The sequence below is a fragment of the Hyla sarda genome, unplaced genomic scaffold (assembly GCF_029499605.1).
Source record: "Hyla sarda isolate aHylSar1 unplaced genomic scaffold, aHylSar1.hap1 scaffold_379, whole genome shotgun sequence".
NCBI lineage: Eukaryota > Metazoa > Chordata > Amphibia > Anura > Hylidae > Hyla > Hyla sarda.
Genome location: NW_026610398.1, coordinates 58824 through 82819, shown reverse-complemented (window position 1 = coordinate 82819; position 23996 = coordinate 58824). Strand labels below are relative to the sequence as shown.

At 45.3% G+C, this 23996-nt stretch overlaps 8 non-coding genes across 8 annotated transcripts; all 8 read left to right on the top strand.

The window, feature by feature from the left end:
- Positions 1-1392: 1392 nt before the first annotated feature.
- Positions 1393-1584, top strand: LOC130332504 (U2 spliceosomal RNA). Its single transcript, XR_008875188.1, has one exon. It is a non-coding gene; the product is annotated as a U2 spliceosomal RNA (small nuclear RNA).
- Positions 1585-3677: 2093 nt separating this feature from the next.
- LOC130332547 (U2 spliceosomal RNA) lies at positions 3678-3868 on the top strand. The gene has a single exon (XR_008875220.1). It is a non-coding gene; the product is annotated as a U2 spliceosomal RNA (small nuclear RNA).
- A 2090-nt stretch (positions 3869-5958) lies between these two features.
- LOC130332545 (U2 spliceosomal RNA) lies at positions 5959-6149 on the top strand. The gene has a single exon (XR_008875219.1). It is a non-coding gene; the product is annotated as a U2 spliceosomal RNA (small nuclear RNA).
- A 2091-nt stretch (positions 6150-8240) lies between these two features.
- LOC130332544 (U2 spliceosomal RNA) lies at positions 8241-8431 on the top strand. The gene has a single exon (XR_008875218.1). It is a non-coding gene; the product is annotated as a U2 spliceosomal RNA (small nuclear RNA).
- A 2087-nt stretch (positions 8432-10518) lies between these two features.
- LOC130332543 (U2 spliceosomal RNA) lies at positions 10519-10709 on the top strand. The gene has a single exon (XR_008875217.1). It is a non-coding gene; the product is annotated as a U2 spliceosomal RNA (small nuclear RNA).
- A 7205-nt stretch (positions 10710-17914) lies between these two features.
- Positions 17915-18110, top strand: LOC130332517 (U2 spliceosomal RNA). Its single transcript, XR_008875201.1, has one exon. It is a non-coding gene; the product is annotated as a U2 spliceosomal RNA (small nuclear RNA).
- Positions 18111-20205: 2095 nt separating this feature from the next.
- On the top strand, positions 20206-20396 carry LOC130332542 (U2 spliceosomal RNA). The gene has a single exon (XR_008875216.1). It is a non-coding gene; the product is annotated as a U2 spliceosomal RNA (small nuclear RNA).
- Positions 20397-22504: 2108 nt separating this feature from the next.
- Positions 22505-22695, top strand: LOC130332541 (U2 spliceosomal RNA). The gene has a single exon (XR_008875215.1). It is a non-coding gene; the product is annotated as a U2 spliceosomal RNA (small nuclear RNA).
- The last annotated feature ends 1301 nt before the right edge of the window (positions 22696-23996 follow it).

The following is a 23996-nucleotide window of genomic DNA, read 5'->3' as shown; positions in this document are numbered from 1 at the left end:
AAATTCTGTGCACAGACTTTGAGATCTATGCTTTAGACTGTATCTAAACCTGCTCCAACATGGACTGACATTCTGGCCTACTTTCAGCCGATGCGACTTGTCTGTCGCTGAACAGTCGCTTTTTATGTATTCAGCACCTATGTATAATGTTGTAAAAATGCTCTAGAAGCTAAAGTCGCAGAAATGTCACACATATTTGGCCTGCAACTTTCTGTGCGACAAATTCAGACAGGAAAAATCAGTATAAATCCTTAGAAAATTATCCCCCAGTGTCTCCATCTGCTGGCGGTATTGAATAAGCATTGCTGCACTGATGGGGTATGCATTAGACGAAAAAAAAGAAGAAAAAGAAGAATAATACGCCCAGAAAAGAGGCGAAAAGGAGAAAAACGTAAAAAAACGTGAAAAAAAAGTAAGAGGAAGAGAAGGGAAAAAAAGGTGGAAATGGGTTTAAAAGTGATTTCGGCGGAGAAATATATATATATATATATATATATATATATATATATATATATATATGCGCACACACACACATAGATATAAACGTATTCTCCGTTGAGATATTGCAGCCGCTGCTGTGTCCAGGCCCAGGAGCCTTAGCACTGTGCTGTGATGTCACTCAATACCACTGACATCACTAGGTGTAAACAACATCTCTCCTTTGCTGTGTATGTGACTATGGAGCTGTTTGGTGATGTCGTCTATTATGGCCTTCATAGAAGCAACAGGAGATTGTTGCATCCATCTAGAACCCTCAGAACTACAGTGCTATGATGTCACTCACTTCCACAGGCCTTGCAGAGTGTAAACAACAACAACCCAGCTTTGTTGTGTATGTAACCAAAGGGATTTGTGATGTCACCTAGAACCTTCACAGCAGCGACAGCTTTATGAGGAGCATCAGCACTGCTCTGCCTGAGCAGAACCATCACCGCCATAGGTTGTCAAATAACCCGGATTTAACCCACACAGGTAAGTCCAATGGGGTGCAGGCATGTCCTCTATGCTTACAGCTTCCCGTGGGTGTTGGTTTGATACCGTTTGGGGACAGCCAAGGAGGCATCTGCAGGCAACAAAGGTAGGTGTGTGCTTGTGTGTGTGTTTCCTATGCAGATCCTAAGCCCAGTGTCACATGCAAGTAGGAGGAGTAAGAAGGGTTCCTGGCAAATCCGGGTTATGGATTGCATTTAAAAAGGCCCCGTGGGAGTGCAATGGGCCCCTGTCTTGCTGCTTAGCAATAATGGTATGGGTTTAGGTTCTGCTGTGTGTACTGGTGGTTGACTGCCCCCCAGCCCCAGAGTGTGCATGGAAAATTGTCTGGCAGCCTCCCTGACAGCAAGCAGTGATAGTGCCCATGAAGGGGACCTTGTTGGGCCCGCCCCTTTCACGGTTATCGCTTCTCGGCCTTTTGGCTAAGATCAAGTGTAGTATCTGTTCTTATCAGTTTAATATCTGATACGTCCCCTATCTGGGGACCATATATTAAATGGATTTTTGAGAACGGGGGGCCGATTTCGAAGCTTGCTTCCGTCGCCCTATGCATTGACCCGATATGGCAGTATCTTCGGGTACAGTGCACCACCCCCTTACAGGGTTAAAAAGAAAGATTCCTACTTTCATTGCTACCTGCTTGCTGGCTAGCCAGCTAGCCAGCCCTGTGGGCCTTGCTGCTGCTGCAGCCAAAAAACAAAAGGTGGTGCTGCTGCTGCTTCTGCTGCTTCTGCTTCTGCTTGTGTCTGGCCCCTGTTGGAGCGTCCAGGCACAGGACTTCTGCTGCTGCTGACTAAATGGCCTCCTTAATTGGATCATTTGAGTAGCCAGCACACCTGTGCAGGTAGGGCATGACATGATAGGCAGCTGCCTTGATAGCGGGTGGGTGCTGAATGTTCCTAATTGACAAAATAAGATTAATGCTTATGAAGAAATATAAAATCTCATCCCTTCCCCAATATCGCGCCACACCCCTACCCCTTAATTCCCTGGTTGAACGTGATGGACATATGTCTTTTTTCGACCGTACTAACTATGTAACTATGTAACATAACATGGGGGGGGGGGGGGGGGGTCTCCTGGCTGTTCACACAGGTGTGTCATTGCTGTACATTGACCATGCATTGCTTCTGTGGTATTGCAAAGGCAAAGACAAATGCTTCCAGCCATCCATTGCACTAATGGATTGGTCATCAGCTGGCTGTCTATGTCCCGCATCAATATAGACCAAAGTACAGAGGGTTAGGCTATGCTATTGTGCACCTACCTGATGCATCAGAAGGTGCGAGGCCCTTGCTAAATTCTGTGCACAGACTTTGAGATCTATGCTTTAGACTGTATCTAAACCTGCTCCAACATGGACTGACATTCTGGCCTACTTTCAGCCGATGCGACTTGTCTGTCGCTGAACAGTCGCTTTTTATGTATTCAGCACCTATGTATAATGTTGTAAAAATGCTCTAGAAGCTAAAGTCGCAGAAATGTCACACATATTTGGCCTGCAACTTTCTGTGCGACAAATTCAGACAGGAAAAATCAGTATAAATCCTTAGAAAATTATCCCCCAGTGTCTCCATCTGCTGGCGGTATTGAATAAGCATTGCTGCACTGATGGGGTATGCATTAGACGAAAAAAAAGAAGAAAAAGAAGAATAATACGCCCAGAAAAGAGGCGAAAAGGAGAAAAACGTAAAAAAACGTGAAAAAAAAGTAAGAGGAAGAGAAGGGAAAAAAAGGTGGAAATGGGTTTAAAAGTGATTTCGGCGGAGAAATATATATATATATATATATATATATATATATATATATATATATGCGCACACACACACATAGATATAAACGTATTCTCCGTTGAGATATTGCAGCCGCTGCTGTGTCCAGGCCCAGGAGCCTTAGCACTGTGCTGTGATGTCACTCAATACCACTGACATCACTAGGTGTAAACAACATCTCTCCTTTGCTGTGTATGTGACTATGGAGCTGTTTGGTGATGTCGTCTATTACGGCCTTCATAGAAGCAACAGGAGATTGTTGCATCCATCTTGAACCCTCAGAACTACAGTGCTATGATGTCACTCACTTCCACAGGCCTTGCAGAGTGTAAACAACAACAACCCAGCTTTGTTGTGTATGTAACCAAAGGGATTTGTGATGTCACCTAGAACCTTCACAGCAGCGACAGCTTTATGAGGAGCATCAGCACTGCTCTGCCTGAGCAGAACCATCACCGCCATAGGTTGTCAAATAACCCGGATTTAACCCACACAGGTAAGTCCAATGGGGTGCAGGCATGTCCTCTATGCTTACAGCTTCCCGTGGGTGTTGGTTTGATACCGTTTGGGGACAGCCAAGGAGGCATCTGCAGGCAACAAAGGTAGGTGTGTGCTTGTGTGTGTGTTTCCTATGCAGATCCTAAGCCCAGTGTCACATGCAAGTAGGAGGAGTAAGAAGGGTTCCTGGCAAATCCGGGTTATGGATTGCATTTAAAAAGGCCCCGTGGGAGTGCAATGGGCCCCTGTCTTGCTGCTTAGCAATAATGGTATGGGTTTAGGTTCTGCTGTGTGTACTGGTGGTTGACTGCCCCCCAGCCCAGAGTGTGCATGGAAAATTGTCTGGCAGCCTCCCTGACAGCAAGCAGTGATAGTGCCCATGAAGGGGACCTTGTTGGGCCCGCCCCTTTCACGGTTATCGCTTCTCGGCCTTTTGGCTAAGATCAAGTGTAGTATCTGTTCTTATCAGTTTAATATCTGATACGTCCCCTATCTGGGGACCATATATTAAATGGATTTTTGAGAACGGGGGCCGATTTCGAAGCTTGCTTCCGTCGCCCTATGCATTGACCCGATATGGCAGTATCTTCGGGTACAGTGCACCACCCCCTTACAGGGTTAAAAAGAAAGATTCCTACTTTCATTGCTACCTGCTTGCTGGCTAGCCAGCTAGCCAGCCCTGTGGGCCTTGCTGCTGCTGCAGCCAAAAAACAAAAGGTGGTGCTGCTGCTGCTTCTGCTGCTTCTGCTTCTGCTTGTGTCTGGCCCCTGTTGGAGCGTCCAGGCACAGGACTTCTGCTGCTGCTGACTAAATGGCCTCCTTAATTGGATCATTTGAGTAGCCAGCACACCTGTGCAGGTAGGGCATGACATGATAGGCAGCTGCCTTGATAGCGGGTGGGTGCTGAATGTTCCTAATTGACAAAATAAGATTAATGCTTATGAAGAAATATAAAATCTCATCCCTTCCCCAATATCGCGCCACACCCCTACCCCTTAATTCCCTGGTTGAACGTGATGGACATATGTCTTTTTTCGACCGTACTAACTATGTAACTATGTAACATAACATGGGGGGGGGTCTCCTGGCTGTTCACACAGGTGTGTCATTGCTGTACATTGACCATGCATTGCTTCTGTGGTATTGCAAAGGCAAAGACAAATGCTTCCAGCCATCCATTGCACTAATGGATTGGTCATCAGCTGGCTGTCTATGTCCCGCATCAATATAGACCAAAGTACAGAGGGTTAGGCTATGCTATTGTGCACCTACCTGATGCATCAGAAGGTGCGAGGCCCTTGCTAAATTCTGTGCACAGACTTTGAGATCTATGCTTTAGACTGTATCTAAACCTGCTCCAACATGGACTGACATTCTGGCCTACTTTCAGCCGATGCGACTTGTCTGTCGCTGAACAGTCGCTTTTTATGTATTCAGCACCTATGTATAATGTTGTAAAAATGCTCTAGAAGCTAAAGTCGCAGAAATGTCACACATATTTGGCCTGCAACTTTCTGTGCGACAAATTCAGACAGGAAAAATCAGTATAAATCCTTAGAAAATTATCCCCCAGTGTCTCCATCTGCTGGCGGTATTGAATAAGCATTGCTGCACTGATGGGGTATGCATTAGACGAAAAAAAAGAAGAAAAAGAAGAATAATACGCCCAGAAAAGAGGCGAAAAGGAGAAAAACGTAAAAAAACGTGAAAAAAAAGTAAGAGGAAGAGAAGGGAAAAAAAGGTGGAAATGGGTTTAAAAGTGATTTCGGCGGAGAAATATATATATATATATATATATATATATATATATATATATATATATATATGCGCACACACACACATAGATATAAACGTATTCTCCGTTGAGATATTGCAGCCGCTGCTGTGTCCAGGCCCAGGAGCCTTAGCACTGTGCTGTGATGTCACTCAATACCACTGACATCACTAGGTGTAAACAACATCTCTCCTTTGCTGTGTATGTGACTATGGAGCTGTTTGGTGATGTCGTCTATTACGGCCTTCATAGAAGCAACAGGAGATTGTTGCATCCATCTTGAACCCTCAGAACTACAGTGCTATGATGTCACTCACTTCCACAGGCCTTGCAGAGTGTAAACAACAACAACCCAGCTTTGTTGTGTATGTAACCAAAGGGATTTGTGATGTCACCTAGAACCTTCACAGCAGCGACAGCTTTATGAGGAGCATCAGCACTGCTCTGCCTGAGCAGAACCATCACCGCCATAGGTTGTCAAATAACCCGGATTTAACCCACACAGGTAAGTCCAATGGGGTGCAGGCATGTCCTCTATGCTTACAGCTTCCCGTGGGTGTTGGTTTGATACCGTTTGGGGACAGCCAAGGAGGCATCTGCAGGCAACAAAGGTAGGTGTGTGCTTGTGTGTGTGTTTCCTATGCAGATCCTAAGCCCAGTGTCACATGCAAGTAGGAGGAGTAAGAAGGGTTCCTGGCAAATCCGGGTTATGGATTGCATTTAAAAAGGCCCCGTGGGAGTGCAATGGGCCCCTGTCTTGCTGCTTAGCAATAATGGTATGGGTTTAGGTTCTGCTGTGTGTACTGGTGGTTGACTGCCCCCCAGCCCAGAGTGTGCATGGAAAATTGTCTGGCAGCCTCCCTGACAGCAAGCAGTGATAGTGCCCATGAAGGGGACCTTGTTGGGCCCGCCCCTTTCACGGTTATCGCTTCTCGGCCTTTTGGCTAAGATCAAGTGTAGTATCTGTTCTTATCAGTTTAATATCTGATACGTCCCCTATCTGGGGACCATATATTAAATGGATTTTTGAGAACGGGGGCCGATTTCGAAGCTTGCTTCCGTCGCCCTATGCATTGACCCGATATGGCAGTATCTTCGGGTACAGTGCACCACCCCCTTACAGGGTTAAAAAGAAAGATTCCTACTTTCATTGCTACCTGCTTGCTGGCTAGCCAGCTAGCCAGCCCTGTGGGCCTTGCTGCTGCTGCAGCCAAAAAACAAAAGGTGGTGCTGCTGCTGCTTCTGCTGCTTCTGCTTCTGCTTGTGTCTGGCCCCTGTTGGAGCGTCCAGGCACAGGACTTCTGCTGCTGCTGACTAAATGGCCTCCTTAATTGGATCATTTGAGTAGCCAGCACACCTGTGCAGGTAGGGCATGACATGATAGGCAGCTGCCTTGATAGCGGGTGGGTGCTGAATGTTCCTAATTGACAAAATAAGATTAATGCTTATGAAGAAATATAAAATCTCATCCCTTCCCCAATATCGCGCCACACCCCTACCCCTTAATTCCCTGGTTGAACGTGCTGGACATATGTCTTTTTTCGACCGTACTAACTATGTAACTATGTAACATAACATGGGGGGGGGGGGGGGGGGGGTCTCCTGGCTGTTCACACAGGTGTGTCATTGCTGTACATTGACCATGCATTGCTTCTGTGGTATTGCAAAGGCAAAGACAAATGCTTCCAGCCATCCATTGCACTAATGGATTGGTCATCAGCTGGCTGTCTATGTCCCGCATCAATATAGACCAAAGTACAGAGGGTTAGGCTATGCTATTGTGCACCTACCTGATGCATCAGAAGGTGCGAGGCCCTTGCTAAATTCTGTGCACAGACTTTGAGATCTATGCTTTAGACTGTATCTAAACCTGCTCCAACATGGACTGACATTCTGGCCTACTTTCAGCCGATGCGACTTGTCTGTCGCTGAACAGTCGCTTTTTATGTATTCAGCACCTATGTATAATGTTGTAAAAATGCTCTAGAAGCTAAAGTCGCAGAAATGTCACACATATTTGGCCTGCAACTTTCTGTGCGACAAATTCAGACAGGAAAAATCAGTATAAATCCTTAGAAAATTATCCCCCAGTGTCTCCATCTGCTGGCGGTATTGAATAAGCATTGCTGCACTGATGGGGTATGCATTAGACGAAAAAAAAGAAGAAAAAGAAGAATAATACGCCCAGAAAAGAGGCGAAAAGGAGAAAAACGTAAAAAAACGTGAAAAAAAAGTAAGAGGAAGAGAAGGGAAAAAAAGGTGGAAATGGGTTTAAAAGTGATTTCGGCGGAGAAATATATATATATATATATATATATATATATATATATATACGCGCACACACACACATATATATAAACGTATTCTCCGTTGAGATATTGCAGCCGCTGCTGTGTCCAGGCCCAGGAGCCTTAGCACTGTGCTGTGATGTCACTCAATACCACTGACATCACTAGGTGTAAACAACATCTCTCCTTTGCTGTGTATGTGACTATGGAGCTGTTTGGTGATGTCGTCTATTATGGCCTTCATAGAAGCAACAGGAGATTGTTGCATCCATCTAGAACCCTCAGAACTACAGTGCTATGATGTCACTCACTTCCACAGGCCTTGCAGAGTGTAAACAACAACAACCCAGCTTTGTTGTGTATGTAACCAAAGGGATTTGTGATGTCACCTAGAACCTTCACAGCAGCGACAGCTTTATGAGGAGCATCAGCACTGCTCTGCCTGAGCAGAACCATCACCGCCATAGGTTGTCAAATAACCCGGATTTAACCCACACAGGTAAGTCCAATGGGGTGCAGGCATGTCCTCTATGCTTACAGCTTCCCGTGGGTGTTGGTTTGATACCGTTTGGGGACAGCCAAGGAGGCATCTGCAGGCAACAAAGGTAGGTGTGTGCTTGTGTGTGTGTTTCCTATGCAGATCCTAAGCCCAGTGTCACATGCAAGTAGGAGGAGTAAGAAGGGTTCCTGGCAAATCCGGGTTATGGATTGCATTTAAAAAGGCCCCGTGGGAGTGCAATGGGCCCCTGTCTTGCTGCTTAGCAATAATGGTATGGGTTTAGGTTCTGCTGTGTGTACTGGTGGTTGACTGCCCCCCAGCCCAGAGTGTGCATGGAAAATTGTCTGGCAGCCTCCCTGACAGCAAGCAGTGATAGTGCCCATGAAGGGGACCTTGTTGGGCCCGCCCCTTTCACGGTTATCGCTTCTCGGCCTTTTGGCTAAGATCAAGTGTAGTATCTGTTCTTATCAGTTTAATATCTGATACGTCCCCTATCTGGGGACCATATATTAAATGGATTTTTGAGAACGGGGGCCGATTTCGAAGCTTGCTTCCGTCGCCCTATGCATTGACCCGATATGGCAGTATCTTCGGGTACAGTGCACCACCCCCTTACAGGGTTAAAAAGAAAGATTCCTACTTTCATTGCTACCTGCTTGCTGGCTAGCCAGCTAGCCAGCCCTGTGGGCCTTGCTGCTGCTGCAGCCAAAAAACAAAAGGTGGTGCTGCTGCTGCTTCTGCTGCTTCTGCTTCTGCTTGTGTCTGGCCCCTGTTGGAGCGTCCAGGCACAGGACTTCTGCTGCTGCTGACTAAATGGCCTCCTTAATTGGATCATTTGAGTAGCCAGCACACCTGTGCAGGTAGGGCATGACATGATAGGCAGCTGCCTTGATAGCGGGTGGGTGCTGAATGTTCCTAATTGACAAAATAAGATTAATGCTTATGAAGAAATATAAAATCTCATCCCTTCCCCAATATCGCGCCACACCCCTACCCCTTAATTCCCTGGTTGAACGTGATGGACATATGTCTTTTTTCGACCGTACTAACTATGTAACTATGTAACATAACATGGGGGGGGGGGTCTCCTGGCTGTTCACACAGGTGTGTCATTGCTGTACATTGACCATGCATTGCTTCTGTGGTATTGCAAAGGCAAAGACAAATGCTTCCAGCCATCCATTGCACTAATGGATTGGTCATCAGCTGGCTGTCTATGTCCCGCATCAATATAGACCAAAGTACAGAGGGTTAGGCTATGCTATTGTGCACCTACCTGATGCATCAGAAGGTGCGAGGCCCTTGCTAAATTCTGTGCACAGACTTTGAGATCTATGCTTTAGACTGTATCTAAACCTGCTCCAACATGGACTGACATTCTGGCCTACTTTCAGCCGATGCGACTTGTCTGTCGCTGAACAGTCGCTTTTTATGTATTCAGCACCTATGTATAATGTTGTAAAAATGCTCTAGAAGCTAAAGTCGCAGAAATGTCACACATATTTGGCCTGCAACTTTCTGTGCGACAAATTCAGACAGGAAAAATCAGTATAAATCCTTAGAAAATTATCCCCCAGTGTCTCCATCTGCTGGCGGTATTGAATAAGCATTGCTGCACTGATGGGGTATGCATTAGACGAAAAAAAAGAAGAAAAAGAAGAATAATACGCCCAGAAAAGAGGCGAAAAGGAGAAAAACGTAAAAAAACGTGAAAAAAAAGTAAGAGGAAGAGAAGGGAAAAAAAGGTGGAAATGGGTTTAAAAGTGATTTCGGCGGAGAATATATATATATATATATATATATATATATATATATATATATATATGCGCACACACACACATAGATATAAACGTATTCTCCGTTGAGATATTGCAGCCGCTGCTGTGTCCAGGCCCAGGAGCCTTAGCACTGTGCTGTGATGTCACTCAATACCACTGACATCACTAGGTGTAAACAACATCTCTCCTTTGCTGTGTATGTGACTATGGAGCTGTTTGGTGATGTCGTCTATTACGGCCTTCATAGAAGCAACAGGAGATTGTTGCATCCATCTTGAACCCTCAGAACTACAGTGCTATGATGTCACTCACTTCCACAGGCCTTGCAGAGTGTAAACAACAACAACCCAGCTTTGTTGTGTATGTAACCAAAGGGATTTGTGATGTCACCTAGAACCTTCACAGCAGCGACAGCTTTATGAGGAGCATCAGCACTGCTCTGCCTGAGCAGAACCATCACCGCCATAGGTTGTCAAATAACCCGGATTTAACCCACACAGGTAAGTCCAATGGGGTGCAGGCATGTCCTCTATGCTTACAGCTTCCCGTGGGTGTTGGTTTGATACCGTTTGGGGACAGCCAAGGAGGCATCTGCAGGCAACAAAGGTAGGTGTGTGCTTGTGTGTGTGTTTCCTATGCAGATCCTAAGCCCAGTGTCACATGCAAGTAGGAGGAGTAAGAAGGGTTCCTGGCAAATCCGGGTTATGGATTGCATTTAAAAAGGCCCCGTGGGAGTGCAATGGGCCCCTGTCTTGCTGCTTAGCAATAATGGTATGGGTTTAGGTTCTGCTGTGTGTACTGGTGGTTGACTGCCCCCCAGCCCAGAGTGTGCATGGAAAATTGTCTGGCAGCCTCCCTGACAGCAAGCAGTGATAGTGCCCATGAAGGGGACCTTGTTGGGCCCGCCCCTTTCACGGTTATCGCTTCTCGGCCTTTTGGCTAAGATCAAGTGTAGTATCTGTTCTTATCAGTTTAATATCTGATACGTCCCCTATCTGGGGACCATATATTAAATGGATTTTTGAGAACGGGGGCCGATTTCGAAGCTTGCTTCCGTCGCCCTATGCATTGACCCGATATGGCAGTATCTTCGGGTACAGTGCACCACCCCCTTACAGGGTTAAAAAGAAAGATTCCTACTTTCATTGCTACCTGCTTGCTGGCTAGCCAGCTAGCCAGCCCTGTGGGCCTTGCTGCTGCTGCAGCCAAAAAACAAAAGGTGGTGCTGCTGCTGCTTCTGCTGCTTCTGCTTCTGCTTGTGTCTGGCCCCTGTTGGAGCGTCCAGGCACAGGACTTCTGCTGCTGCTGACTAAATGGCCTCCTTAATTGGATCATTTGAGTAGCCAGCACACCTGTGCAGGTAGGGCATGACATGATAGGCAGCTGCCTTGATAGCGGGTGGGTGCTGAATGTTCCTAATTGACAAAATAAGATTAATGCTTATGAAGAAATATAAAATCTCATCCCTTCCCCAATATCGCGCCACACCCCTACCCCTTAATTCCCTGGTTGAACGTGATGGACATATGTCTTTTTTCGACCGTACTAACTATGTAACTATGTAACATAACATGGGGGGGGGGGGGGGGGGGGGTCTCCTGGCTGTTCACACAGGTGTGTTATTGCTGTACATTGACCATGCATTGCTTCTGTGGTATTGCAAAGGCAAAGACAAATGCTTCCAGCCATCCATTGCACTAATGGATTGGTCATCAGCTGGCTGTCTATGTCCCGCATCAATATAGATCAAAGTACAGAGGGTTAGGCTATGCTATTGTGCACCTACCTGATGCATCAGAAGGTGCGAGGCCCTTGCTAAATTCTGTGCACAGACTTTGAGATCTATGCTTTAGACTGTATCTAAACCTGCTCCAACATGGACTGACATTCTGGCCTACTTTCAGCCGATGCGACTTGTCTGTCGCTGAACAGTCGCTTTTTATGTATTCAGCACCTATGTATAATGTTGTAAAAATGCTCTAGAAGCTAAAGTCGCAGAAATGTCACACATATTTGGCCTGCAGCTTTCTGTGCGACAAATTCAGACAGGAAAAATCAGTATAAATCCTTAGAAAATTATCCCCCAGTGTCTCCATCTGCTGGCGGTATTGAATAAGCATTGCTGCACTGATGGGGTATGCATTAGACGAAAAAAAAGAAGAAAAAGAAGAATAATACGCCCAGAAAAGAGGCGAAAAGGAGAAAAACGTAAAAAAACGTGAAAAAAAAGTAAGAGGAAGAGAAGGGAAAAAAAGGTGGAAATGGGTTTAAAAGTGATTTCGGCGGAGAAATATATATATATATATATATATATATATATATATATATATATATATATATATATATGCGCACACACACACATAGATATAAACGTATTCTCCGTTGAGATATTGCAGCCGCTGCTGTGTCCAGGCCCAGGAGCCTTAGCACTGTGCTGTGATGTCACTCAATACCACTGACATCACTAGGTGTAAACAACATCTCTCCTTTGCTGTGTATGTGACTATGGAGCTGTTTGGTGATGTCGTCTATTACGGCCTTCATAGAAGCAACAGGAGATTGTTGCATCCATCTTGAACCCTCAGAACTACAGTGCTATGATGTCACTCACTTCCACAGGCCTTGCAGAGTGTAAACAACAACAACCCAGCTTTGTTGTGTATGTAACCAAAGGGATTTGTGATGTCACCTAGAACCTTCACAGCAGCGACAGCTTTATGAGGAGCATCAGCACTGCTCTGCCTGAGCAGAACCATCACCGCCATAGGTTGTCAAATAACCCGGATTTAACCCACACAGGTAAGTCCAATGGGGTGCAGGCATGTCCTCTATGCTTACAGCTTCCCGTGGGTGTTGGTTTGATACCGTTTGGGGACAGCCAAGGAGGCATCTGCAGGCAACAAAGGTAGGTGTGTGCTTGTGTGTGTGTTTCCTATGCAGATCCTAAGCCCAGTGTCACATGCAAGTAGGAGGAGTAAGAAGGGTTCCTGGCAAATCCGGGTTATGGATTGCATTTAAAAAGGCCCCGTGGGAGTGCAATGGGCCCCTGTCTTGCTGCTTAGCAATAATGGTATGGGTTTAGGTTCTGCTGTGTGTACTGGTGGTTTACTGCCCCCCAGCCCAGAGTGTGCATGGAAAATTGTCTGGCAGCCTCCCTGACAGCAAGCAGTGATAGTGCCCATGAAGGGGACCTTGTTGGGCCCGCCCCTTTCACGGTTATCGCTTCTCGGCCTTTTGGCTAAGATCAAGTGTCTTGCCCTAAGGTATTCGGGTACCCCTCTCCTCGGCCTTGTGGGATCGCCCAGGTTTATTGCCTGGGCTTCACCCACCTGCTGCTATTGGGGAGAGGGCTTAGTCCCAGGATAACGGGAAGGTGATCATCGGAGGACGGGTCTGCCGGAGAGGATGGCTAATGCGCCGAACGCTCCTAATACAGTACGGCTGTTTATCGAGGAGGAAAAGAGGAATGCCTACGGGATTTTGCATGTCCAGCAGAAGGTCGTGGAAGGAGTGCTGAGGATGCCGCATGCTTCCATCTTCTGTGTCCAGGTCTTTCCCAGCCAAGGATTCTTTGACGTGACCTTCTACAACCTGGATGATCTCCGTACCTGTCTCTACCGGAGTAAGGAGAATGCTTCTCACCCTGACCTACAAGGGATCCGATTCATTTCCTGCGAGGCTCGGCCTAAGAAAGTTCCAGTGGTAGTGCATATGTACAACCCTTTTGTGCGGGATGAGGAGATCCAGACCTTTCTAAGAAGGTATTGTGTGTCTGTTTCTGGTGCGGAGAGGAAAAATAACATCCTGGGGACTTTCACAGGCATGAGACGTTTTTGGGTGGAGTTTAGGCCTGCCCCCGAGGGTGGTGCTGAAGGTTTTTGTCACCCCCCGCAGAACTTTGCGATAGGGAACAACAGGGGGTTTCTGCACTACCCGGGGATGCCAAGTTTTTGCCGGGACTGTTTTTGCTTTGGTCATACCAGAGAGAACTGTACAACCGGGCAGGTTTGCAGGAACTGCCACAAGCCTGATCACCGCACTGCAGACTGTCCCGAGAAACGCAAGTGTCATTTCTGTGGTTCTTCGGATCACCTGGCTAGGAGTTGCCCCACTTACCAGTCCGGGGCACCCCGATCATATGCAATGGCTCTTCGAGGTGGGACAGTTCCTGAGGACTCCAATGCTGCCAGGGCAGGCGATGCAGAGGTTAGCGTGCTGACCAGTGAAGCAGAGTCTGCCCCTGTTTTTCCTTCCATTTCTAGGTCTGTTCCGGATGCTTTGGTGGCAGAGGGGGAGAAGGCGGAGTCTGTTTCGGGGGCATCTGTTTCGGAGGCCTCTGATCCCCCAGAGGAGATGACTGTGGACAAAGAATCCTTGAAGAGAAAGATGCCGGTGGAAGAATCGGAGGATGACTGTCCGACTCCTCAGAGTCAAAGGATTGAGGACTTTCCTAGCCCGGGAAGGGAGGAGGCAGGTGGAGGGTCGTCATGTCAGATTGATTCTGACTCCTCTTTATCCTCCCTGGGCACAGGTTATTTGGAGGAATGTTCAGTCAAAAAATTGACAAAGACTCTTAAGTTTAAGGAAGGGGAGGCAAAAAATAAGGGTAGAGGTCGGGGAAAGGCTAGGCCTCCTTTTGATAATGCTTGATTTTGTATTTCCTTTTTTTCCTTCAAATGTTTGAATGAGTTTAACAATTGGTTCTCTAAATGTCCGCAGTATTAGATCTTTAGAAAGGAGATCCGCCATTTTTGATTTACTTTCTAGATATTCTTTTGATGTTCTAGGTCTCCAGGAGTGCTGCTTGGATGGGGAGCCAAATATCTCCTGGCCTTATGGGCAATCGGTATGGTCTGGTTCAATGGAACGTAATTCGGGGGTGGGGATTTTGTTCAAAAGTAATGAGTTTGTTGTTAAAAAAGTTGTCCATATTGTTCCGGGTAGGGTATTATTAGTGCATTTTATTTTCAGGGGTTTCACATATAAAGTAATTAATGTTTATGCTCCAACTGGGAGGAAGGAAAGAGGGGAGGTGTTTGAGAAATTATATTTCTTTTTGAGTGGGAGGGATGATGTGTTCCTTATAGGGGATTTCAATTGTATAATAACAGAGGGGGATAGGAGTAGTACTACGGTGGGTGGTGGGTCTGGTTTAGACAGTACTAGTAAGCAGCTTAAAGAGATTGTAAATTTATTTGGGTTAAAGGATTCCTTTGTTGCCCATAATGATGGTACTATCGGTTATACATATTTTTCTAACAATACAAGTTCGCGTATTGATTTCATTTTTGTCTCAAAACTAATGTCTGTTTCTAATTTCAGACGGAGGAGGTTACCGTTCACGGATCATGCCTGGATTGAGTGTGTGGTAAAAGGTGGTGGTCTAAGTGAGTATGGAAAGGGTGTTTGGAAGTTGAATGTGTCTTTATTGGATAATGAATGTGTATTACAAGAATATAGGGAGCGTTTTGATGGATGGGTGTTGAGGAAGGATGCATTTTATAGTGTGGTTGAGTGGTGGGAGTGGGTGAAGTTAGAGACTAAAAGGTTTTTTATTAAAAAAGGGTGTGAGAAAGGGAGGAAAGATAGAGAAGAGTATGAGAGATGGCAAAGAAGGTTAGAGTATTTGTATGAATTGAGGCGTTTGGGGATGAGTGTTGAGAAGGAGATTGAGGAAGCTCGTGGAAGTGTGAATGAGTGTCTGGAGAGGAATGGAAGGAAGATTATTGCACAGGCTAGGGTTGAAGTGAAAGAGAAGGATGAGAAATGTAGCAAATTTTTCTTTAAAAAGGCATTCAGTAAAAAAACTGAGATGATGAGTGTTTTTACGAATGATGGGGTAGAGGTCTTTGGTAAGGATGAGGTGTTAGAGGAAGTGTGGAAGTTTTATTCTGATTTATTCACGGAGAAGGAGCGGGACGTGACTCTAGAGGAGGAATGTTTGGGATATGTGGATAAGCGTTTGGATGAAATTGATGGGTTCTTTATGGAAGAGGATGTGAGGAAGAGTGAGGTGGAGGATGCTGTGAATGGGATGAAGAAAGGAAAAGTGGCAGGGAGTGATGGTTTGCCTGTGGAATTTTATCTTGTGTTTTGGGATATGTTAGGGGATTATGTATGGGAGGTGTGTAAGGAAGTACTTAGGAGAGGGAAGTTATCTAAAAGTATGAGTGAGAGTGTGACTGTGTTATTGTTTAAAAAAGGGGATAAGAGGGATCTTAAAAATTGGAGGCCTATAGCGCTCTTGAATTGTGATTACAAAATTATTGCTAAAGTTATTGCGAATAGGTTAAAGGATGTGATTGATTGTATGGTAGGTGAGGAGCAAATGTGTACAGTGCCTGATCGTAGGATTTCTGAATGTCTGTTAGGTCTGAGGGATGTATTGTGGGACTGTAAAACTAGGAAGCAAGGTGTGGCTGTTGTTACGGTGGATTTTGAAAAAGCGTATGATAGGGTGGTGCATGATTTATTGTTTAGGGTTTTGAGGAGGATGAATGTGCCGGACAGAATGGTGAAGTGGATTGAATGTTTGTATAGGGACATTTATAGTAAGATTCAGGTCAATGGTTTTCTGAGTAGGGAAGTGAGTATAAAATCTGGAGTGCGGCAGGGGTGTCCCCTGTCGCCAATTCTTTTTATTTGTATGATTGAGCCTTTGTTGGGGATGATTAGGAGAGATAAGGTGATGCGGGGTATAGAAATACCTGGTAGTCATGGGAAGGATATGCGAGTGATTGGTTACATGGATGATGTTACTGTTGTATGTAAGTCAATGGCAGGGGTAAGGCGTGCTAAGTTATTGATTGAGTGTTTCTGTTTAATGAGTGGGTTTAAGCTTAATGTTGGGAAGAGTGGTTGTAAATTTTTTGAGGGGTGGGGAGAGAGTGGGTTGTGCGAGTGGCCTGTGAGAGAGGGGGGTGTGGAAGTGCTTGGGGTGGTGTTTGATAATGATTTGTATGGGAAAGAAAGTTGGGAGAGGGTTTTGGGGAGGGTGGGGAATAAAATAAACTTCTGGTCTTTAAGGACTTTATCGATTGAGGGAAGGATTCTGGTTATTAAAGCTGTTATAATTCCTATTTTGCTTTATGTTAATTATGTGTTTCCTCCACCGGATAGGTGTCTGGCAAGAATTATCAGGCAGATCTTTGTTTTCTTATGGAATTCAAGGATGGAGAAATTGAGTCGTGGGAAGGTGGTGAAAAGCAGAATGCATGGTGGGAAAGGAATGATGAATGTGGAAGTGTTCCTGGCTGTGAAGTATGTCAGTTTTTGTCTCGCTGTAAGTAAGAAGGAATGTGTGTTTGGGTGCATGGTAAGGTATTTGGCTGGTAATGTGTTGTTGAAATATAAGCTAATGGAAAGGGACTTAAGGGTACCTGTAAGTTTTGAGGTTCCTTGGTTCTATCAGAGAATAGGGCGGTGTGTCAGGAAAAATAATCTGGAATGTGTGACTGAGTGGAATGATAGTAAGAAGGTGATGATAGTGTTGGAGCAGAGAGAAACAGTGGAATGTGTGGGAGGTCTGTCTGAGAAGGATTGTAAGGTAGTGTGGAAAAATGTCAGTCACAAGGAACTGACAAATAAACAAAAGGACTTGTCTTGGATGTTAGCTCATGGGTGTCTGCCAACAAGGGAATTTCAGAGGAGAAGGAGATTGGTAGACAGTGAAGTGTGTCCCAGGGATGGTTGCGGTGGATGTGAGAATTATGTACATGTGTTTTGGGAGTGTGGTTATGCGAAGTCTGTGTGGAGAAAAATGTCTGGTCTAATTAAAAATCTTACTGGAATTGAAATCTTATCCTTTAATATGATGATGTTTGGTTTGTGTGCAGTGGAGAGAGAGAAGGCAAGAGTGTTATGGTTCATAGTAAATTGTGTAAAAGAGGTTCTGTGGGATGTAAGGAATATTAGGATTTTCAATCAAACTGAAGTAAGTGTGAAGGAATGTCTGGGCATGATCCGTGGTAAAATTTACCTTTACGTATTATGTGATAGGAAAAACTATGGTTCTGATGATGCAGAGGGGATCTGGAAACACAAAAAATGGAAGTACTGGTTATGATTGTATTCTTATTTGTCTTTCTTTTTCTTTTCTTACAGATTATATCCTGATATGAAGGGACAGTTGGAGGGACAGAATCCGCTGCAATTTATTTTTTCTGAGGGAAAGTCATGAAGGGAAAGCTTTTTGTTATATGTACATGTAAAGACATGCTTCCTGTATATATTGTATATGTCAAATATGTGTTATTCATGTGTTTTCAGATGAATATGTAATTTTTTGAATGATTTACTTGGTTATGTATTGTATATTTCCTTTTCAATAAAAAAAAAAAAAAAAAAAAAAAAAAAAAATCTGTTCTTATCAGTTTAATATCTGATACGTCCCCTATCTGGGGACCATATATTAAATGGATTTTTGAGAACGGGGGCCGATTTCGAAGCTTGCTTCCGTCGCCCTATGCATTGACCCGATATGGCAGTATCTTCGGGTACAGTGCACCACCCCCTTACAGGGTTAAAAAGAAAGATTCCTACTTTCATTGCTACCTGCTTGCTGGCTAGCCAGCTAGCCAGCCCTGTGGGCCTTGCTGCTGCTGCAGCCAAAAAACAAAAGGTGGTGCTGCTGCTGCTTCTGCTTCTGCTGCTTCTGCTTCTGCTTGTGTCTGGCCCCTGTTGGAGCGTCCAGGCACAGGACTTCTGCTGCTGCTGACTAAATGGCCTCCTTAATTGGATCATTTGAGTAGCCAGCACACCTGTGCAGGTAGGGCATGACATGATAGGCAGCTGCCTTGATAGCGGGTGGGTGCTGAATGTTCCTAATTGACAAAATAAGATTAATGCTTATGAAGAAATATAAAATCTCATCCCTTCCCCAATATCGCGCCACACCCCTACCCCTTAATTCCCTGGTTGAACGTGATGGACATATGTCTTTTTTCGACCGTACTAACTATGTAACTATGTAACATAACATGGGGGGGGGGGGGGGGGGTCTCCTGGCTGTTCACACAGGTGTGTCATTGCTGTACATTGACCATGCATTGCTTCTGTGGTATTGCAAAGGCAAAGACAAATGCTTCCAGCCATCCATTGCACTAATGGATTGGTCATCAGCTGGCTGTCTATGTCCCGCATCAATATAGACCAAAGTACAGAGGGTTAGGCTATGCTATTGTGCACCTACCTGATGCATCAGAAGGTGCGAGGCCCTTGCTAAATTCTGTGCACAGACTTTGAGATCTATGCTTTAGACTGTATCTAAACCTGCTCCAACATGGACTGACATTCTGGCCTACTTTCAGCCGATGCGACTTGTCTGTCGCTGAACAGTCGCTTTTTATGTATTCAGCACCTATGTATAATGTTGTAAAAATGCTCTAGAAGCTAAAGTCGCAGAAATGTCACACATATTTGGCCTGCAACTTTCTGTGCGACAAATTCAGACAGGAAAAATCAGTATAAATCCTTAGAAAATTATCCCCCAGTGTCTCCATCTGCTGGCGGTATTGAATAAGCATTGCTGCACTGATGGGGTATGCATTAGACAAAAAAAAAGAAGAAAAAGAAGAATAATACGCCCAGAAAAGAGGCGAAAAGGAGAAAAACGTAAAAAAACGTGAAAAAAAAGTAAGAGGAAGAGAAGGGAAAAAAAGGTGGAAATGGGTTTAAAAGTGATTTCGGCGGAGAAATATATATATATATATATATATATATATATATATATATATGCGCACACACACACATAGATATAAACGTATTCTCCGTTGAGATATTGCAGCCGCTGCTGTGTCCAGGCCCAGGAGCCTTAGCACTGTGCTGTGATGTCACTCAATACCACTGACATCACTAGGTGTAAACAACATCTCTCCTTTGCTGTGTATGTGACTATGGAGCTGTTTGGTGATGTCGTCTATTACGGCCTTCATAGAAGCAACAGGAGATTGTTGCATCCATCTAGAACCCTCAGAACTACAGTGCTATGATGTCACTCACTTCCACAGGCCTTGCAGAGTGTAAACAACAACAACCCAGCTTTGTTGTGTATGTAACCAAAGGGATTTGTGATGTCACCTAGAACCTTCACAGCAGCGACAGCTTTATGAGGAGCATCAGCACTGCTCTGCCTGAGCAGAACCATCACCGCCATAGGTTGTCAAATAACCCGGATTTAACCCACACAGGTAAGTCCAATGGGGTGCAGGCATGTCCTCTATGCTTACAGCTTCCCGTGGGTGTTGGTTTGATACCGTTTGGGGACAGCCAAGGAGGCATCTGCAGGCAACAAAGGTAGGTGTGTGCTTGTGTGTGTGTTTCCTATGCAGATCCTAAGCCCAGTGTCACATGCAAGTAGGAGGAGTAAGAAGGGTTCCTGGCAAATCCGGGTTATGGATTGCATTTAAAAAGGCCCCGTGGGAGTGCAATGGGCCCCTGTCTTGCTGCTTAGCAATAATGGTATGGGTTTAGGTTCTGCTGTGTGTACTGGTGGTTGACTGCCCCCCAGCCCAGAGTGTGCATGGAAAATTGTCTGGCAGCCTCCCTGACAGCAAGCAGTGATAGTGCCCATGAAGGGGACCTTGTTGGGCCCGCCCCTTTCACGGTTATCGCTTCTCGGCCTTTTGGCTAAGATCAAGTGTAGTATCTGTTCTTATCAGTTTAATATCTGATACGTCCCCTATCTGGGGACCATATATTAAATGGATTTTTGAGAACGGGGGCCGATTTCGAAGCTTGCTTCCGTCGCCCTATGCATTGACCCGATATGGCAGTATCTTCGGGTACAGTGCACCACCCCCTTACAGGGTTAAAAAGAAAGATTCCTACTTTCATTGCTACCTGCTTGCTGGCTAGCCAGCTAGCCAGCCCTGTGGGCCTTGCTGCTGCTGCAGCCAAAAAACAAAAGGTGGTGCTGCTGCTGCTTCTGCTGCTTCTGCTTCTGCTTGTGTCTGGCCCCTGTTGGAGCGTCCAGGCACAGGACTTCTGCTGCTGCTGACTAAATGGCCTCCTTAATTGGATCATTTGAGTAGCCAGCACACCTGTGCAGGTAGGGCATGACATGATAGGCAGCTGCCTTGATAGCGGGTGGGTGCTGAATGTTCCTAATTGACAAAATAAGATTAATGCTTATGAAGAAATATAAAATCTCATCCCTTCCCCAATATCGCGCCACACCCCTACCCCTTAATTCCCTGGTTGAACGTGATGGACATATGTCTTTTTTCGACCGTACTAACTATGTAACTATGTAACATAACATGGGGGGGGGGGGGGGGGGGGGTCTCCTGGCTGTTCACACAGGTGTGTCATTGCTGTACATTGACCATGCATTGCTTCTGTGGTATTGCAAAGGCAAAGACAAATGCTTCCAGCCATCCATTGCACTAATGGATTGGTCATCAGCTGGCTGTCTATGTCCCGCATCAATATAGACCAAAGTACAGAGGGTTAAGCTATGCTATTGTGCACCTACCTGATGCATCAGAAGGTGCGAGGCCCTTGCTAAATTCTGTGCACAGACTTTGAGATCTATGCTTTAGACTGTATCTAAACCTGCTCCAACATGGACTGACATTCTGGCCTACTTTCAGCCGATGCGACTTGTCTGTCGCTGAACAGTCGCTTTTTATGTATTCAGCACCTATGTATAATGTTGTAAAAATGCTCTAGAAGCTAAAGTCGCAGAAATGTCACACATATTTGGCCTGCAACTTTCTGTGCGACAAATTCAGACAGGAAAAATCAGTATAAATCCTTAGAAAATTATCCCCCAGTGTCTCCATCTGCTGGCGGTATTGAATAAGCATTGCTGCACTGATGGGGTATGCATTAGACGAAAAAAAAGAAGAAAAAGAAGAATAATACGCCCAGAAAAGAGGCGAAAAGGAGAAAAACGTAAAAAAACGTGAAAAAAAAGTAAGAGGAAGAGAAGGGAAAAAAAGGTGGAAATGGGTTTAAAAGTGATTTCGGCGGAGAAATATATATATATATATATATATATATATATATATATATATATATATATATATATATGCGCACACACACACATAGATATAAACGTATTCTCCGTTGAGATATTGCAGCCGCTGCTGTGTCCAGGCCCAGGAGCCTTAGCACTGTGCTGTGATGTCACTCAATACCACTGACATCACTAGGTGTAAACAACATCTCTCCTTTGCTGTGTATGTGACTATGGAGCTGTTTGGTGATGTCGTCTATTACGGCCTTCATAGAAGCAACAGGAGATTGTTGCATCCATCTAGAACCCTCAGAACTACAGTGCTATGATGTCACTCACTTCCACAGGCCTTGCAGAGTGTAAACAACAACAACCCAGCTTTGTTGTGTATGTAACCAAAGGGATTTGTGATGTCACCTAGAACCTTCACAGCAGCGACAGCTTTATGAGGAGCATCAGCACTGCTCTGCCTGAGCAGAACCATCACCGCCATAGGTTGTCAAATAACCCGGATTTAACCCACACAGGTAAGTCCAATGGGGTGCAGGCATGTCCTCTATGCTTACAGCTTCCCGTGGGTGTTGGTTTGATACCGTTTGGGGACAGCCAAGGAGGCATCTGCAGGCAACAAAGGTAGGTGTGTGCTTGTGTGTGTGTTTCCTATGCAGATCCTAAGCCCAGTGTCACATGCAAGTAGGAGGAGTAAGAAGGGTTCCTGGCAAATCCGGGTTATGGATTGCATTTAAAAAGGCCCCGTGGGAGTGCAATGGGCCCCTGTCTTGCTGCTTAGCAATAATGGTATGGGTTTAGGTTCTGCTGTGTGTACTGGTGGTTGACTGCCCCCCAGCCCAGAGTGTGCATGGAAAATTGTCTGGCAGCCTCCCTGACAGCAAGCAGTGATAGTGCCCATGAAGGGGACCTTGTTGGGCCCGCCCCTTTCACGGTTATCGCTTCTCGGCCTTTTGGCTAAGATCAAGTGTAGTATCTGTTCTTATCAGTTTAATATCTGATACGTCCCCTATCTGGGGACCATATATTAAATGGATTTTTGAGAACGGGGGCCGATTTCGAAGCTTGCTTCCGTCGCCCTATGCATTGACCCGATATGGCAGTATCTTCGGGTACAGTGCACCACCCCCTTACAGGGTTAAAAAGAAAGATTCCTACTTTCATTGCTACCTGCTTGCTGGCTAGCCAGCTAGCCAGCCCTGTGGGCCTTGCTGCTGCTGCAGCCAAAAAACAAAAGGTGGTGCTGCTGCTGCTTCTGCTGCTTCTGCTTCTGCTTGTGTCTGGCCCCTGTTGGAGCGTCCAGGCACAGGACTTCTGCTGCTGCTGACTAAATGGCCTCCTTAATTGGATCATTTGAGTAGCCAGCACACCTGTGCAGGTAGGGCATGACATGATAGGCAGCTGCCTTGATAGCGGGTGGGTGCTGAATGTTCCTAATTGACAAAATAAGATTAATGCTTATGAAGAAATATAAAATCTCATCCCTTCCCCAATATCGCGCCACACCCCTACCCCTTAATTCCCTGGTTGAACGTGATGGACATATGTCTTTTTTCGACCGTACTAACTATGTAACTATGTAACATAACATGGGGGGGGGGGGGGGGGGGGTCTCCTGGCTGTTCACACAGGTGTGTCATTGCTGTACATTGACCATGCATTGCTTCTGTGGTATTGCAAAGGCAAAGACAAATGCTTCCAGCCATCCATTGCACTAATGGATTGGTCATCAGCTGGCTGTCTATGTCCCGCATCAATATAGACCAAAGTACAGAGGGTTAGGCTATGCTATTGTGCACCTACCTGATGCATCAGAAGGTGCGAGGCCCTTGCTAAATTCTGTGCACAGACTTTGAGATCTATGCTTTAGACTGTATCTAAACCTGCTCCAACATGGACTGACATTCTGGCCTACTTTCAGCCGATGCGACTTGTCTGTCGCTGAACAGTCGCTTTTTATGTATTCAGCACCTATGTATAATGTTGTAAAAATGCTCTAGAAGCTAAAGTCGCAGAAATGTCACACATATTTGGCCTGCAACTTTCTGTGCGACAAATTCAGACAGGAAAAATCAGTATAAATCCTTAGAAAATTATCCCCCAGTGTCTCCATCTGCTGGCGGTATTGAATAAGCATTGCTGCACTGATGGGGTATGCATTAGACGAAAAAAAAGAAGAAAAAGAAGAATAATACGCCCAGAAAAGAGGCGAAAAGGAGAAAAACGTAAAAAAACGTGAAAAAAAAGTAAGAGGAAGAGAAGGGAAAAAAAGGTGGAAATGGGTTTAAAAGTGATTTCGGCGGAGAAATATATATATATATATATATATATATATATATATATATATATATGCGCACACACACACATAGATATAAACGTATTCTCCGTTGAGATATTGCAGCCGCTGCTGTGTCCAGGCCCAGGAGCCT